The 16,061-nt window shown below is 43.4% G+C and overlaps 1 protein-coding gene across 2 annotated transcripts in view; it reads left to right on the forward strand.

Moving 5' to 3' along the window:
- Positions 1-16,061, forward strand: part of LOC126995382 (alpha-1,3-mannosyl-glycoprotein 4-beta-N-acetylglucosaminyltransferase A-like) — a 116,382-nt gene that overhangs the window by 1,691 nt on the left and 98,630 nt on the right. Inside the window, exon 1 of one of the 2 annotated variants that reach the window (XM_050854893.1) lies at positions 5,750-5,942. The exons of the other annotated variant lie outside the window; for it this stretch is intronic. The gene's annotated coding sequence lies outside the window, so the exon portion shown is untranslated. Of the gene's footprint in view, positions 1-5,749; positions 5,943-16,061 lie in introns of those variants that run through there. 2 annotated transcript variants of the gene reach the window in all.

The raw sequence follows: 16,061 nt of genomic DNA on the forward strand, positions 1-16,061 counted from the left end.
CACCTATATAACTAGCATTTCATCTGTTTTTTATTGTATAAAAAGTTACATCACATAAATATTAAGTAGAATTTAAAGAAGGCCAGTGACCAGTGAACAGCACCCGGTAAGGCAGTTCATACTGGAAAATAGTAGTGAGCAGCACTGGCAGCATTACGTGAAGGGCCTTCAGACGAGTCTTTGCCTCTTTGGGAACTTACATGCGCGCCACCTCCGTGCCGCCCTGTAGCGCGCCGGAGTCTGCTTTGATTGCCGTGCCCTTCGGCTGTGGATGTTAGTTTTTTTTCCTGTTATTTGTCGATGTAATATAAAAACTTTATTTTCAATCACGATACGAGGATCGTGGGGTCGGCTGAGCTGAGTGGCAGAGGCTGCAGTGTGAAATTGGAACACTGCGTTTCTTTTTTTTTCCAGGTTGAAAGGGAATGATGACCTAGTCGGCGTGGGATGCCAGAAAAAAGTTCAGTATATAATCAAATAACCTTGGATCTACTGACAACGTGAAGAGGAATAAATTAAATAATCTGACTAAAAGGTCATAATAGTTAATGGAGATTACAGCCTTGAAGGTCTGAGTCTATTACACGAACAGTAAGAGCCCTAGAAAACAAATGAACTTGTGGGGTTCATCTAGCACGTGGAAATCAAACACCTTGGAGAGAAAATAATTTTCAACGTAATTTGAAAATAGGTGTATAATACGTTTAATGAAATCAAAGGAATTCAAGGGGGGTAACGTAGTTCTTGTACGCAAAAGATACATTAACTGTTATGTTGTTATTAAGTCAATAATTAATTTATATACATAACAGTTAATGTATCAGTTGCGTTTTGCGTGAACACGAAATGTCGAATTAGTATGTGTGAAATTTGCAAAAACAAAGGATAAACTAATTTTAGGTTCATAACATCCACCTTCCCCTATGGCATCGGATAATGTTATTTCCGCCTAATTCCAGGAAATGAAGGCGTGCAGATATTGTTATTGTATTTATTATATATTATGTGTGATTTTTATAACAGAGATATTGACAGGGATTGACTTGAAGTGACGATTAATATAGTGCAGTTAAAGAAGCCACAAAGGGGAAAATATTGTTTCTGACTTTGGTATTCAGTAATGATAATACTGTTGGTTATTTTTTAACTTTATTATTATTAATACTATTTTTTAGGTTTCGCCTATGGCGCCGGTAGGCTTTCTTGGTGGGGCCTGGTGGTCGACCCCAGTCCGTAATGGCGCAGGCAAGTGGCGCCACTTTGCTTGGCGTATTCGGTAATTTAGAATAGCAGATATAAACACATTCATAAACAGAAACATTAGCATATAGCTTTCAACGAGATCTTTTTGTTGGTATTTACTGAAGATGATACGTCGTCATTACATGAAGCCGACCAGGTAATCATGATTGGTAGGGGGTAGAATAGAAGATGCAACACGATGTTATATTTTGGTTAGACCAGTGGTTCCGAACTTTTTTTTCAGGCAACCCCGACCATGCACCTCTAGACATGACCGAGACCCCACTAGTTTAGTTGTTTATGTGTTATTATAATATAATAACACTATGTGTTTGATATTTTGAGGTCTTGGCAACCCCAGGAAAAACGCCCAGCGACCCCAGGGTTGGGAAAGGGGGGTTAGACTAACCAAAGACGCATTCACTAGAGAGGTAGATAAACTTGAGAAAACGCGTTCTTGGGGACCGGAGCGGCAGAACCGAGGGCCAGTCCGACCAGCAGGAACAACAGCCACATGGAGTTCCTCAGCGCGAGTGTCCGTTTTAGGGAAGAATGTGATGGTCCTGTTGCATCCCTCTTGGCCAGCTAGCTCATGAAGGTGATCACGAGGTGCTAATTTGAGAATGTCAGAACGAGTTTTGCGGCGACGTATGCTTCGTGGTCGGTTGCACGATAATTAGTAACCCAACAAAACCAAGCCCAGTATTTTCAAACTGGAGTTATCAGACAACAGTACGATTTGGATTGCTGTGCGACATAAACCTAATCCAACCTTTACGAACTGGACCGCTGCTCGATGTTAGTATTGATGCATCCTTTTTTTGCGCTGGCACTGGTACGGAGAGCCTGGTGGTGGAGTCGTTATGGAAGGAGTGAGTGAAAGGCTGTACATGACGAAACACATGGACTTGGTAATTTCTTGTAGCTATCTTGTTTCTTTCAGGAGCTACCTTGTGTAAACCGTCTTGCCTTTCACATCATCCATACTATATCCTTGTGAGAGAACCAAAAATAGAAGCACGAAAATATCTGTAAAGAAAGTCCGCAGAATATTGCAACAACATAATAATGTCGATATTGCTGTGTTGTGACTTTTAAACAGCCACACGGCACGTACTACATCCAGCCAAGCATTGCCACATATACGGCGGTAGTCTCTCTCTCTCTCTCTCTCTCTCTCTCTCTCTCTCTCTCTCTCTCTCGTGTGTCGTGAGGGGGGGGGGGGGGCGTTCCTTACCACCCATGCCATCACGCCCTCGCGGGACTGGTAAGAAGCTAACAAGTCTTAGGTCGCTATAGCGGTTCTAACGAGGGCCTGAGCGTTTGTTGCCGTTCGTCTCACGTGCTTCATGACGTCACGGCGTCCATTAATGGCAAGGCGCTTACTCATGCACCTGAACCAAGGCCGTGCTCGTACAGTGAACACCCACCGGCACCCAGCCTCCTTCCCTCCCTGTTGCTCCCGACTTTCCTCACTATACCCACTCTCTCTCTCTCTCTCTCTCTCTCTCTCTCTCTCTCTCTCTCTCTCTCTCTCTCTCTCTCTCTCTCTCTTTGTGTGTGTATTCTCATGCCTTTCACTCTTTTAGCATTCGCATTAAGGCTGTGTGTGTGTGTGTGTGTGTGTGTGTGTGTGTGTGTGTGTGGAGGGGTCGGTGAAAGGAGGATGTGCTGTACGTACTTCGTTATTCAGAGGTTCGGTGACGTCGCTGGTTGGTTCTCCTGGAGACAGCAAGACTGAGAGTTTGGTCGTATTGTTATTGGTATTCGCTTCCTCTCCTTCGACTCCTTTGCTGTTGTCTTTGTCTTCCTTTTATTTTCTATTACGCTCCCATTATCGTAGTCGCCATCATTGTCTTTTGTTGTTGTGTTCCCTCTTCACAATCTTTTTTTTATATATATTTCTGCCAGCATTATCTTATGTATCTTTTCCATTTTCTTTTTTTAACATCATAACATTCATCATTTGCATCTTTTTTTTTATTCCAGCATTCCTGATCGTCTTATTCATTACCATTTTCATGTTCGCTCTGTCTCCTGTGGCGGTCATTAAAGCGTAATAGAAAGACAGGCAGAATGACTGGTTGGCACGTTCACTGATTCGACACGTCAGCAAAAGGGACGACCTCTGTTGGTGTTCCATTACCTTGTTATCCCAAACAGTTATTGAGGGACATTCTGGTAGTGACCACAAGGAAATCAGACAGTTAGACAATTATAATGGGCTGAAGATACTCGATTCCAGTTTTAAGAGACTGTGGGCAGTTAACAAGACTTTCTTAGGAGCTGTGGTCATTTACAGAGGTAGTTTTATGATCTTTTTGGTAGTCTGACAAATCCTCTACACAATGAATGTGAAAAATTAAAACACTCATGAGAATTCATTTAAATTTTTTTTTTACTTAAGAAATAATTGATGTGACAGAGACGCGTCTAAGAATACCGACTTAGTGACACCTCCCACACAGCTGTCGTGAGGCTTCAAAACAGCTGTGGAGGTAATATTCAAGGTCAAACTTGGTCGCGATAACAAAGACTCAAGTCGAGGAGGCGTGCCTTGAAGTATCGTGTGTGTTGTATCCAGTCCATGAAATACGATATCGGATGAGAGAGAGAGAGAGAGAGAGAGAGAGATAGAGAGAGAGAGAGAGAGAGAGAGAGAGCTTCCTAGCCTCCACTCATCATTATTGCCCCTTAGCATTCATGTGGTAGCCAACCCTGGAACCATCAGATGGTTGCTGCAAGAGGAACCAGAAGTAGTGTAAGTAACAGTAGTGAAGACGAAGACGAAAAATAGCAACAACAAGGAAAGACAAGAGGTGGGAGGAGTACGAAACAGTAAAAAAAAGTTTGTGATAATGCATCGCAACAAAAACATTTTCCTGACCCTACCCGCGGCCGCTCGTCCCTTGTGCCGCATTGTGTGCCGGTGCGGGCAGGTGTAGCCCAGGGCCAAAGGAAGGCACTTCTCCGTTGCTAAATGAATGCAATGATTGCTAAAAGTCGTAAAGCGATTGAAAAAAATATGAATTTGTACCTGTGGCAACACTCCTCTGACCTGTTCTAACAAGATTTCCTACATTTTTATCCTAGTTGTTTCGCTGTACACCACATGGTTTGTTCATATTCAATAAATGCTGGCTGCATATTCTGACCTTTTGAGTGGTTATATCGTCTCTTCCACACAAATAAAGCCATTATTTACGTGTTTCTCTGTCTTTTGGTAAATTATAAAAACTGTAGTTTGACCGTCCTGAACGATAGGTACTTGTTACTGCAGCCAACTACAGCGCAGTGAGGCATTTTAAAGGGAAAAATTCAGGTCATGGGTTGCGAGCGGCGGCAGCTGAATTGAAACGATCACCTGAGGTGCTCTTCACAGACTGACCTAGGTTTGCGGCTCGGACCCTCCGAGATCTGGCTGACGTTACGGTTGCGCAGAACCTACAAATTTTGGCTAGGCCATGAGTAGACCTCTCACTCTTTTGACCCCGGTGTAGCCTTCTCACAGGTGTACACAGTCTGGGTACTATTAATAACGTGATATTTTACGCGGGTCGAGGGGCTGTGGGGGATCCACGGAAGATGCCATCTGACCAGAGACACAGGGTCAAACAACGTTTATTTGGTTCACCTGTGTGCGGTGCTGTGACTTTTCGGTGCTACTTCCACACCCTCATAGGACTTTTACTCTTTAGCGTCATTACAAGTTTATGTCGGCGCATAAGCCTGAATTATTTTAACACTACACTAGCCTGGTAGTTTTTCCTGCTTCTATTTTTTTTTATGTTGAATTATTCGACGTTCCCTCATTCCTTGTTAGATTCTTGTTAATCAAGTAACTAATCCACGTTCCTTTGATATTCAAAACCATTGTAGCATAATATATGTCCGTCAGTCAATACTAAGAATGGCACACTCGTCCTCCAAACGTCAGTAGTAGTAGTAGTAGAAGTAGTAGTAGTAGTAGTAGCAGCAGTAGAATATCTAGATAATAAAATAAAAAAAATAGCTATGATGATGCAGAACGAGATTACAGATGAAAACAAATATGAAATATATATTCGAATATTTAGCATGAGGGCGAACGTGAAGTCTTGTGGACGTCTTAAGCTTTCTTAATAGGGTGGCTGAACCTATGTTCTTTTCCCGGTCTTAGCGAGGGTCCAGGTGCACCCTAATATTTCACCTGTCGATGCCGTCCCACCTGTCTGCCGAAAGCCGCTTCCTGCCAAGCTTGTGATGGGGACTGGGGTGGTCAGAAAGGAAATGAAAGAAACTTTGGCTCGTCTCCTCACTCTGCCACGATCATAATATCTACATTTGAAGGGGAAAGGGAAGGAAATGTGTGTGTGTGTGTGTGTGTGTGTGTGTGTGTGTGTGTGTGTGTGTGTGTGTGTGTGTTCTACGCGGTGAAGTAATGAGGGGGGTAGATAGGCAGGGGGGGTTGAGTGGGTGAGGTCACAGAGTTATATAACTCTGTTGGTGAGGTGCTTGGTGCCTTTCATTCTCGCGGCGTGGCGGGCGTCTGACGTGCTGTGGGAAAGTGACTCGCATGTTCATCTTGAGGCTGAGGTGCGGTGGACGTGTGTGTGTGTGTGTGTGTGTGTACGGGCAACCACCTCCCGCACACCAGGCAGAGTCGACAGCCGCCCATGAAGCGATCTTTCACCCTTGAGGAACTAACAGTACCGTACGAGGTACGTACCGGATAAAAGGTGGACCAGTCTCACATAATTTTAGGCGTGTGGCTTATTTTTTCTCGCTCATCCCTCTTCATTCTATTAATCTTATGGATCTTATGAGACCTTTATGGCTGACTGTGTTAAGTATCGAGTCAAGACGCTTCCTTCTGTTTCATTGTTTCATACTCTGATTCTTTTACTGAGCAGTGCCACGTGGACGCCTGCTCAAGAAGGAATGTTAGGTAGTGGAGAGAGAGGGATCCGCGGGGCCCCTTGGCAGCCATACGTAGTAACGGTGCGACGCCTTAAGTCAGTGGTTCCCAACCTTTTTTTTCAGGCGACCCCAATCGTGCACCAAGAGAAGATGGCGCCACTATAAACACTTGCCTGGCCTGCGCCATGACGGGCTGGGGCCGAACACCATCCAGGCCCCTCAAGCAACCTACCAGCGCTATAGGCGTAGACGTAAAAAAAATAATAAAGAAAAAAAAAAAAAAAAAACTAGATATGACCGCGACCCAACTAGTTTAGTTGTGTATGTTTTATTGTAACATAAAAACACCATGTTTGATATTTTGAGGTCTTTGCGACCCCCGGAAAAGCGCTTGGCGACCCCAGGGTTGGGAAAGGGGGCCTTAACCTTAAGTGGTTCATGAAGGGAGGCCCTGCTCGCAGCTGGGCCAACTTTGCATCCGAGGTCTCTGATTGGCCCGTGAGCCAGCGCGTCTGTGATTGGTCCGTCCCTTTAATCCCCCCCTTGAACTTAAACTTGAAGTCGGGAGTCACCCAATGGTCCACAGACCGTCATGGGCCAGTCAGAGACCTCGAATGCAAAGTTGGCCCAGCTGCGAGCAAGGCCTCCCAAAAAAGATGGGGGAAGACTATGTGTGTAGCTTCCCTTTATTACCTCATTCAGCGTCGCACTCATATTGCCCCTTCCCCCTCCCTCCCATCACTGGGGGAAACCCTGCCTTTCATTCGCATCCTCCAGGCAGTCCCTAAGAAATATTTCACATTATCGGCTACACCAATTATTTCTCCACCCACTCTGCCCCATCAGTACTGCATTTGCCTGTCAGTACTACTTTCATTTCACTCCATTCCTTCACTCCTATTTCTTCAACCACTACCCTCAAAATCTCATGTCTTGCCTGCTCATACTTCCACGTTCCAACAGCAAGTGTTCCACACTTTCATCCACTCTCTCACACATCACGAACACCTTGCTTCCACCATTTTTCCATCTGTACACTCTTTGGCCCTAGTGTTTTCATACATACTGCTAATAATCCCAATGATCTTTTCACTCACACCGATCTCTTCCAAAGCCTTGCTTAGCATTCTCCTGTCTACCCTATCATATGCTTTCTCGAGGTCCAGGAAAGATAGATATTTCTTCTGTTCATCTTTCCTGCTCTTTCAATCACAGCATTCACCACATACATGCTGTCTTCTCTCCTGTCTTTCTTAAAGCCATTCTGCTCATTGCCCATTACATATCATGTTTCTTTCCACTATTATGCACAGCCTTTCATTCAGAATGCCACAGAAGATCTTGCACACTGTATTACACACAGCTGTTGGCCTATAGTTCTTCAGTTCTTTCCTACTTTTGTTTCCTCCTTTGTGTATCAAGGTCACTACTTTCACTCCAAGTTGCTGGCACTCTCTCCTCTCTCCCTATGTGTTTGAACAACTCATGCACTCCCCAAATCATTTCCTGCCCCCTCTCTTTATAAGATTCATTCGGTCTTTCATTTTATCTTGTCAGATTTGTGAAATTATGTTACCGCCAAAAAAAGTCTTATTTTACAAGTGTATAGGGATACGCAATCTTTATTTTAATATTACAGATATCTAGATCTCACCACTGTGAGCATTTTGAACCACAAAGAACACCTTCTGCAAATGAATATTAAGACGAAAAAATAATATCTGAAAAATTTCCAAATTTTTGGGGGGATTGTTGAGGAAAGGGTAGACTACTGATTTCAAGACACTAATTGTCTGTTTCTGGGCAATATATGATACCTTTTATTATGGAGATAAGTTTTATTTTCTGGAAACCACTAAAAATATAACTGACTTCAATGCCTCAGGTGCACCCGCTACCACTCGTTATCACCGGCTAGCGCAGTGGTCCCACCCCCGCCGCTGCCCCACTCCATCCCACGCTGCGTATTTCCACCAGCCAACACTGCATGCCAAAGAAATTTAAACTAACCCAACCTATAGTTTATCGACTCTAACTTGAGCCCTGTGGCTTGGCCTGGGGAACCCCCCATTGTTTACACATCCAGTGATAACCTGCTCATGGCGAGCTGTGACCTTCTGTCGCACTGTAATCTGGACGTTATCTATTTATGGAAAAAAAAAAAATATATATATATATATATATATATATATATATATATATATATATATATATATATATATATATATATATATATATATATATAGTAGGAACAGGCTGGATCAGGAACACTTTGTATTCTCTTTCCAGCCTGGGTTTCTATATATATATATATATATATATATATATATATATTTATATATATATATATATATATTCATAATACGACTGCATGGCGTTAATAATGGCGTACCGGTACCTTCCCTTCGACAATGTAGGCACAGCCTCAGACCGTGCCTTCAGTCCTTATCACAAGTCGCTCGGGAAGGTAAAGTAGGATATAATGCACATACACACAGTGCAGCCAACTTTATACCTACCAGATATAGAGGGGTTGCACGTGACGTCATCAGTAGCGATCAGCTGATCACTTCTCAGCTGCCCCCCAAAGGCCCGCCATTTTGGGAGGCACATATTTACGGCAAGAGAGCTCCTCAGCTTTTCCCCGCCATGTTACTGTGTTATTACTGTGTGGGTGTGGGTGTTAGTGTTCATCTGTTACTGTGTGGGTGTGGGAGTTAATGGTCCATTTATTAATGTGTGGGTGGGTGTACGTGTTAGTGTCCATCTATTATTGTGTGGGTGTGGGTGTTAGTGTTCATCTGTTACTTTGTGGGTGTGGGAGTTATTACTGTGTGGGTGTGGGTGTTAGTGTCCATATATTACTGTGTGTGTTAGTGGCCCATCTATTACTGTGTGGGTGTGGGTGTTAGTGTCCATCTATTACTGTTACTGATAGGTGCTACACTGCCAGTCGCGGTAGGTAGACAGGGGCTGCCAAATGTTGGTCAGTGGGCTTTTTGCGAACCCCTTACGTTCTCATTTTCTTACTAAACACTGCCCGGTGATGCCCGGGGCTAAATTAGTCATATATTCATTGTTCTTATCATCAAATATATCTTGAAGTTTGATAATAAATGTATATACAGTATGTCCATCATCATTTGGCATCATAATGGAGAGTTATATAGCGAAGCCTAGCCTCACTGTCCAGATTTGTTGCATTTTCACTTAGATTGTGATATGAAGACGGGAGGCACGGGCCAGCCATCATCAGGGGGCAGGGGCACAGCTGATCGCTCTTGCCTCCCAAAATGGCTGACAGTTGTTTTTCCTAAAACAAAAGCGAAGCGGTGTGACGTCAGTGCAACCGCTCTATAACGCACGCACACACATACACGCACACAATGGTGTTACAGCCATACTATAGTCCGTTTCATTCCGTCTGTCCACTCGCGAACGTAAATGTGACACCTGTGCATTGTTAGTTCGTGATTGCGTGATGATCAACTTTATATATTTTCAGTGATATATATGAATGTTTGTGTATACAAAAAAAAAAAAAAAAAATCATCGTATATGAACCGCAAACAGAAGATTTGCATCGAAAATATTCCATACAAGGACACGCAGAAACAACTTGTATATGAAACAGTATAGTATGATAATACTCGAACGATCTATAGCCTTTGAGATACCCATATTTCATCTCATTCAGGTACATAAAGTGAGATACGACTCTGCAAGTGTCAATACATAACGAATTTTGATGTGTTGCATGTATAAATAACATGGGTAGCCTAATATCCTAAATAGCCTAGCATTGCATTCAACAGTTACCGTGGTATTATTTACTATTTCATGTTTTTTACCATTATTAATCGTTAATTACATGCAGTAAATTATTAAGATACCCTTTATTTGCACTTGCAGAGCCAGATGTCTTAACTGAAATGAGCTATCAATCAAAGAATTTGAAAAAAACATAGATCGAGAATGTGAGCCACGAAGGTTCCCGCCTGCTGGCTGGTTTCTCTGTGATTTGAAGGCGCGTGCTGTTGTTGTACACAAGACAAACATGTTCGCTGCAACTATAATATACGACTTTCCAACTAGGGAAAATATTTTCTCAGGTTGTTTTAACTCAGCCACAACTATTTGCCACGCCAAATTTGGAAAATAAACATATTTTTCCTCGAAGGTAAAAGGGAAGACGCGGGGTAGACCTTGCCTTCCCTTCGTCTCCCGCAAACCTTCGTTCCAAAAATGCTAGTGACTCTTGGTACGCATCGTCCCTTCACTTTGATTTTCGTCGTTAAACCTTCATGACTCTTGGTACGGGCCTGTAAACCTTCCATTTCACTTGGCAACGTGGCTCATGCAACGTTGCCGCCTGAGTGACCTTGGTAACAGGCGCCAGGCCGCACCGGTGCATTTGTTGGTGGTAGCGAGTGTTCTCAAGTGCTAATAGGTTCACGGATGGAGAAAGTCATATCCGCTAGGGTTACTTTGGACAAAACATACACAGCTCAATACGACAAGGACAACACATAGGTGTTTGTTTGTGTATGCGTTTGTGTGGATGTTGTACTGTGTGGATGCCATAAGTGTTGATGTGTGTGTGTGTGGAACAATGTGTAAAAGGAATGTATAGCAGGACGAGGACAGACAGTAGAAGATAAACAAGTAGCAAGAGATAAACAATTAGACGCACAAGAAACAGCGAGACGGGAGCACGAACGAAAACGTTAACACAAAGTAGCAATGAACATTATAGTCTGTGCTGCAACGCCACATTTTTCTCTCTCACATGGAAGACTCGCGTCCTGCACAGCCAAGCAAAAGATTATTTAACGTTAAAAAGAGAGAGAGAGGTAGCTAGCCCATCTGAGGAGAGTGATGGAGCGATGTGGCACAGCGCGGTCTCCCTGAGCCGCGCCTAAAGGCTCAAGTTAGAGTCGATAGAGTATAACTTAACAGGGGAAACCATTTAACAAGGGGGCTTTGCCCCTCTTGACCCCCCTTAATGGACACCCACTTCAGTTTTCCGGATGTCATTCTTTACTGCACTGCATTCAGGGACCAAAGTAGAATCCATAATGTAATTATTAGCTTCACTCTTTCTTCAACATTAGCACGACGACTGTGAGGCGTTAACCTCATAGAGACATAGACATTACTAAGTAAATTAAGAAGATAAGTATAAAGTGATGGACCCCAAGGTGTTCTTCAGTGTTTTTTTGGGGCTGGTTCGTCCATGGGACCACGTACGACCTCAAAATCCCCAGCAGAACAAGTCTCTTGTGGTTGTTGTTGTTGCCCTGATAGGGCAGGGCTAGATCCCGTCAAGCTTGCCTGCACTGCTTCATTCCCGGCATGCTTGGAAAGGTTTGTTTAATGTTTATGTGTAACATGGAGGGGGCTGGGGGGAGGAGACGGCGGGGGAGGGGGGGGGGGAAGTTGAAGCGACGGACCAATCACAGACGCGCTGGCACACGGGCCAATCTGAGACCTCGGATGCAAAGTTGGCCCAGCTGCGAGCAGGGCCTCCCGTTCATGAACCTGAGGATGAAAGGCGGCGGCGAGGCGGAGGGACAGGGAGGCGAGGAGCACAGGTTCTTGTATGGCTTGATAGGGGGGTTGGGGGGTGGCGGGGCGGGTTGTTCCTTCCTGTGGTTCGTGGTGAGGTAATCCGTGTTTGCCGTCCTTTTTAATGAATGCTGCGGTGTCTGTTGACGGATTCTGCGGTTTGTTTACTTGCTGTCGTTTTGTTTACGGATTCTAGCTTCCTTACTTGCGAATTCTGTGCTTTGGTTTTCGCTGATAATATAATTTTGCATGTCTTATTCTTTTTATGATTTCGCTTATTTGTTTATGAATGGTGTAGATTTTGTTAACAAAATTTAGCGTCCTTGCTTACGAAGTGTGAGGTATTTCTTTCAAGAATTTTGCAGGTCTTTCAAGTACTCTTTATATTTTAGTTTATTTATTTATTTATTTATTTATTTATTTATTATTATTATTATTTTTTTTTTTAGTAAGGGCGCCGCGTCCACCTCGTTTTACATAGCCACAGTTTGATGACTAAATTATTTAATCCTTCAAATGCCAAATCCTTCCCAATGAGAGTATCCAAACATCCTTGACTGACATTACATTGTTTTCGCAACTCGCGTTTTCTTTGCAGCAGCAGCGTTTTTATTTTTTTTTTATTTTTTTTTTTATCCATTGCTTCGTTTCCTTTTATATAGCTACAGTAAAAACGATAAATTCACTGTAGGTTTTACAGAATGGTTAAATGCGTTCTATTACAGCTCATTAATTTTAGTATATAAGGTCTCATTAGAGTTGTAAGTTTTTATGAGGCTAAAACTAACCCAGTCGGATGAGCCCCCAAAAAATTAACATGGAGGAAAACCCGCCCAAGATTTTGTAGCCTTTATTATCTTAATAACGATTTCTTCCTCCGGGCTTTTTCTTGTTACCGAAAACAGTTGCTTAGGGAACGCTTTGGTACTTGAACATAGGTGGCGCTGACCGACGCTCTCAGGAACTCCTCGGGCACAGCTGCGATAAGTTGTATTTCATCCTATAAAAAAATAGTGTGTTCCTGACGTTTCCTTCACAAGACACGATGCTTTTAGTTTCTCGTGGGACGCTTAGTTCACATGTCGAATTAGTACATGAGAACTAAAAGCATCGTGTCTTGTGAAGGAACACATTGGGGACAGATTTATTTTGAAAAGAGTGAAGTTAGCTTAAGTTTAATGAGTGAAGGTGAACATGGTAAGTAAACTAAAACATGAAAAACCACACCTGAAGATATTTCACGACGTACGTAAGGCAGAGGGGTGAATTAGCTATTTTCAACGCCAATTTACAAAGAGAGTCTGACATTGATTGACACAACAACGTAAGATGATATTAAAGACATGTCTATATAAATCATTTGTACATACTTAGGCATAATGAAGTTTTATCATGTTATAAGAAAGAACCCTCTTCACGTAAATGATCATTCTGTAAGCAAGTATGAATAGTATAGCAAAGTACATGCGAATTATCATTTTACAAATTGTCAACATCTTGCATATAGGCGCTTTAACGTTGGCCTGTAGGGGTAATACTTTCCTTACGAAAATTATATAGGTGATGGTATTTGCTTTGGACGCCCCCGCTCCGAGAACTCCATTCAAGATAAAGATGATTAAAAATTTTCAGGTGAGCCTTTACTGCCACCACTTGCGCGGCAATAACTTGGGAAGCCAACAGGCCGTGAAGCCTCGCAACACCTGTGCCAATAGTTATTATATAGCTCTGATTTCCATGAGTGTCCGCCACGCTGTAATAGTAATAATTATGTCAATATTGATGGCTATTTTTTTTTTTTTTTTTTTTTTTACAGCTAAGGAGACAGTTCAAGGGCGTAAAAAAAATATTATAAAAAAAGCCCGCTACCTATTGCTCCTGAATAGAGGTCAAAGTAGTAATAATAATGATAATAATAATAATAATAATAATAATAATAATAATAATAATAATTAAATAGTAATAATGAAAGGTGGAGGAACAAGAACACATGCAGTGCTTATTCGAGATGTCCATTTCCCATTGCTTCCTACCATTTCTCTCTCTCTCTCTCTCTCTCTCTCTCTCTCTCTCTCTCTCTCTCTCTCTCTCTCTCTCTCTCTCTCTCTCTCTCTCTCTCTCAAGAATGGCCGCACCAATTACCGCACACAGCCGCGTACTCGTAAACAAATCGCCTGAAAATGTATCAATACCTCCCTCCCTTCACCCCTCCCCTCACCCCTCACTTCGCCTATTCCTTTTTTACTCCTCCCCTCCTCCCTTCCCTCCACCCTTCCCCTTACCCGTCCCCGGCAGGCCCGCGTGACCCCCTCCAAGGTAGCCCAGAGATAGTGTTATAACAGGAAGTTCCCGCCTCCTTCACCCCCACCCCCGTCCCCCTCTCACTTTTTTTTTTTATTCTCTCTCTCTCTCTCTCTCTCTCTCTCTCTCTCTCTCTCTCTCACACACACACACACACACACACACACACACCGCTTCGGTAGCTCAGCGGTAGAGTGCTGCGCTGCCAGGCTCCATGGTCTGGCAGGCGGAGGTTCGAACCCTGCGCAGGAGTATTTTTACATTGACACACACACACACACACACACACACACATCTGTTACTGACACATTTTTCTGTTGAGGAGCAAGGGGGATGGGGTGTGTGGTGTGTGAAGGTCTTGGCAGTAGCCAGAGATTAACTATAACGAGCCTTACTCTTGTCGGGATGGTACTTGCTGGTGATTGCGAGCCCAGTTCGTAATCATGCCGTGAGTGAATTACACACACACACACACACACACACACACACACACACACACTCATCGCTCTACCACACCGCACTCCTCCACCTCCTCACCCCTCAAGCATCATCACAACTTTCCCTTCGTTAATGTAAATTACCTACCCCCACACCCCGTTCATATTGTAATTTTCGTATATAGTTACACTTTGTTATCTTAATATGTACATTTTCAGCCTAACGGCTGCAATTTCCGAAATAAACCGATTATTATTATTATTATTATTATTATTATTATTATTATTATTATTATTATTACACACACACACACACACACACACACACACACACACACACACACACACACACACACTTCTCTTTTTTTTCATCTATCTTCTATGGAGCGTGAGTACTTAGATTGAGAGAGAGAGAGAGAGAGAGAGAGAGAGAGAGAGAGAGAGAGAGAGAGAGAGAGAGAGTTATTAAATGCCCTAAAAACTACTATCCCTCTAAAATATTTGGCCCTGTATTTTTTCTTCTTCAAACACACACACACACACACACACACACACACACACACACACACACACACACACACACACACACACACACATTTTATTTTATTTTTTTACTTTTCTCTCCGTGTTGCTCTTCGGCTGCATTCATCATAAGAAGAGAGAGGAAAAGCATGTGACTTGTCCTGTAATAATTATACCTCCTGACCTCTAGACTCATTGATCTCCCTCCCCCGCCCTCTCTCTTCCTCCCTCTCCCTCACCTGTTCCCCCCCTCCACTCTCCCCCCGCCCTCTCTCTTCCTCCCTCTCCACTGACCTCCTCTCCCTCACCTCCCCCCCCCCCCTCCACCCTCTTCACTAACATCCACCTCGCAACCATCTATATTGACCCCCTATCACTTTCTCCTCCTCTTCCTCCTCCCCCTCCTCCCTTTCCTCCTTCGCTTCCTCCCGATTTCTCCTCCTTTCTCTTCCGATGCTGTCCTCTTCTGCTCACCATTTCCTTCCTTTCTTTCCTCCTTCCTTCATTTATTCACTATTATTCATTTTTCACATTTTTCGTATATAATTATCTTCTCTACTAGTGCCCATTTCTCTCTCTCTCTCTCTCTCTCTCTCTCTCTCTCTCTCTCTCTCTCTCTCTCTCTCTCTCTCTCTCTCTCTCTCTCTCGATTAAATAATAAATGGATCCCTTTACAGTTTCATCTGACTTTGCGCTCCCCCCCTCCCTTTTTTTTTCTCTTCCCTTTCTTTATTTTTCAGTAGTCTTCTTTCTTCTATCCATTATTCTCCTTTTTCTCTTCACACTTCTCTCTCTCTCTCTCTCTCTCTCTCTCTCTCTCTCTCTCTCTCTCTCTCTCTCTCTCTCTCTCTCTCTCTCTCTCTCTCTCTCTCTCTCTCTCTCTCTCTCTCTCTCTCAATGAAAATGTGACAACAGGAACCTCAATTTTGTTCTGTAATGGCCAAACACATCATAGAACCCAGGGGAGGGAAGAGAAGGAGGAGGAGGAGGGGAGGGGAGGGGAGGGGAGGGGAGGACACTAAAGAGGGGTGGTTGCTAGCTACATAGATGGACAATAGTGCCACGTTGCATTACCCTTTCCCCTCCCTTCCC

This window comes from Eriocheir sinensis, chromosome 1 (genome assembly GCF_024679095.1).
Source record: "Eriocheir sinensis breed Jianghai 21 chromosome 1, ASM2467909v1, whole genome shotgun sequence".
Classification (NCBI taxonomy): domain Eukaryota; kingdom Metazoa; phylum Arthropoda; class Malacostraca; order Decapoda; family Varunidae; genus Eriocheir; species Eriocheir sinensis.